At 79.5% G+C, this 2,500-nt stretch overlaps 1 non-coding gene across 1 annotated transcript; it reads right to left on the minus strand.

Moving 5' to 3' along the window:
- Positions 1-782: 782 nt before the first annotated feature.
- LOC143692958 (5.8S ribosomal RNA) lies at positions 783-935 on the minus strand. The gene has a single exon (XR_013180495.1). It is a non-coding gene; the product is annotated as a 5.8S ribosomal RNA (ribosomal RNA).
- Positions 936-2,500: the final 1,565 nt, after the last annotated feature.

Raw genomic sequence — 2,500 nt, forward strand, 5'->3', positions numbered from 1 at the left:
GAGCCCCATCCCGGAGACGAGAACCGAAAAGGGAAGCGCGGCAGAGACGGCCCCGCGCGGGAGGACCGGCCGGGCGGCGGCGGCGTGTGCGACGGCCTCGGCGAAGGGGAGAGAGAGGGGAGCGACGGCGCCCTTCGGGCGCGCCCCGAGACCGAGACAGAAGAGGAGGGGGGGGGGGCGCGGGCGAAGGGAGAGGAGGGGGGTCGGAACCCCCCCCCGTCCCCGGCGCTCTCGCCTCGCGCGCGCGGCAGCACGGCACGGTACCGCCGCGGCACCCACCCGCAGACAGCCGCCCGCGCGGGGGGGAAGGCCGGGGGCGAGGCCCGCGCCTCGCCTCCCCTTCTCGCCCCTCTCCCTTCTCTCTTTCTCTCTCGGCCCTCGGCGGCGCCTTTCGACGCCGTCTCTCGCTCTCCCCGAGGCCGCCGCGCCGCCGCATCCGCGGCGCGGCCCCGCGGCGAGGACGAGCTCCGCCCCAGCGGCTCGCTCCGGGAGCGGGGAGCTACGGAGCGCTCCCCGAGTCTGCATTTAGGGGGACGAAGGCCCTCGCGCGGCGGCGGCGACGACGACGACCGCGGCGACGCCCGCCGGGCCCGCAGGGAAGGGATCGAGGCCCGCCGAGGGAAGCGCTTCCCTCGCCCAACACCCCTGACCGCCTTCCCCTCCGGCCACCGGCGGCACGCCGCCGCCGCCGCCGCCGCAGCCGCCCGCCGCGGGCGACGGGCCTGCGAGGCGACCCCAGCCGCGCCGCCGGGGTGGCCCCCGGACGGCGATTGATCGTCAAGCGACGCTCAGACAGGCGTAGCCCCGGGAGGAACCCGGGGCCGCAAGTGCGTTCGAAGTGTCGATGATCAATGTGTCCTGCAATTCACATTAATTCTCGCAGCTAGCTGCGTTCTTCATCGACGCACGAGCCGAGTGATCCACCGCTAAGAGTTGTCTGCCTTTCGGGCACCGCTCACGCCAGAGCGGCCCCTTTTTTGGTTTAGGACAATGCCGCCGAGGACGCGCGGGCGCGCGCCTGGCTTCCGAGACCGTACGAGCACACGGAAAACGGGAGGAAAAAAAAGGAAAAAAACAAACCCACTCTCCGAAGGCCGGCCAAGAGGCGGGGGAGCCCGCGCCCCCGACCGCCTCCCCCCGCGAGGGGAGACGCCGACCTCACCCACGCCGTCCTTCGGAGGCGGCCCAGGCGCCCGGGCTCGGCCCGGCCTCCGCGCGGAGGGCCGGGCGGCGCGCGCCGGACACGCGGGGGGCACAGGGCGGCCCGCCCGCTTCTCGCTTTCACGGGACGACGCGCACAACGCACACGGCACGCGGCCGGGGGCGCGCGGCCGTCGGCCCCCGCGCCGCGCCGGCTCTCCCCTCGGCCCCGACGCCGCGGGCCTGGCGCGGAGCGCCGCCGCGCCGCCGCGCGGCCGGCGTTGTCTCTCTCTTCCCCCCACCACGGGCACGGGCCTTTCCCCTGGGCTCGAGACGGGCACGCGACGGCGACCGGCACAGCCCGCCGGCACGCCTCCCGCGGGACCGCTCCCCCGCCGGGCGGGCGGGCGAGCGACCGGCGGACGCGCTCCGCCGCCGGCCCCGGAGGCGGGCGCCACCGAGAGCCGAGCCGGCGTCGCCTGCGCCCGAGGCCTGCCGGACGGCAGACCCGGCCGCCGCCGGGGCGGCACACGCCCGGGACCGCCGCCGCCGCCTCGCACCGCCGGGGCCCCTCGCCTCGGGCACGCGCCCGGCGGGAAGGCGCCGCGGCGGCTGAGCCGGGGGGCAGCGCCCGCTCTCCTCGTTCGCACGCGGAGACCGGGCGGGGAGGAGCGCCCCCGCGGCCGCCCCCGCACGCCTTCCTGCGCGGCCCACACGCGGCCGCGCGGGCAAGGGCGACGGAGGCGAGGCGACGAGCGGAGCCCGGGACGGGACCGCCGCCGGCCGACGGCGGGCGCCGTCCGGCCGACCGTCCCCGCAGGGAGGGACACCCGTCGAGCGGCGCCGCCGCCGCTCGCCACGGGGTCGCCCGCGCTCGCGGGCCTCCGCCGCCGGAGGGCCCGCCGAGCGCTCGCCCCCCCCCACCGGCGGGCGGGGCGGTCGAGCCAGGGGACGGCCGGCGGACGACGGCGCCGCCGCGCCGCGCCTTCGAGGAAGGAAAGGCCGTCGAGGGGAAGAGAGGCGCCGGACGCGCCGGACGCGGCGCCGCCGCGCGCGCCAGAGACCGCGGCGGCGGGCCCAGGAGAGAGAGCGCGGGCGGGCCCCGGCGGCCGTCGCCCCGCGGCCGAGGAAGGGGCAGAGAGCGCGCGCTCTCTGCCGGGCGTCGCCCGTTACCACGAGGCGGGCGGGTCGGCCCCCGCGGCCGACCGCGCGCCGCGGCCTCTCCGCCGAGGCCGGGCCACGGAGAGGGGGGGGCAGGGCGCCCCTCCCCGGCGCGGCGCGGTTGACCCCGCCCGCGGCGCGCGGCGGGGACGACGACGACGACGACGGCCGCGACGGAGGAGCGCGGCCGGTGGCCACG

This window comes from Agelaius phoeniceus, unplaced genomic scaffold, assembly GCF_051311805.1.
Source record: "Agelaius phoeniceus isolate bAgePho1 unplaced genomic scaffold, bAgePho1.hap1 Scaffold_109, whole genome shotgun sequence".
Classification (NCBI taxonomy): Eukaryota; Metazoa; Chordata; class Aves; order Passeriformes; family Icteridae; genus Agelaius; species Agelaius phoeniceus.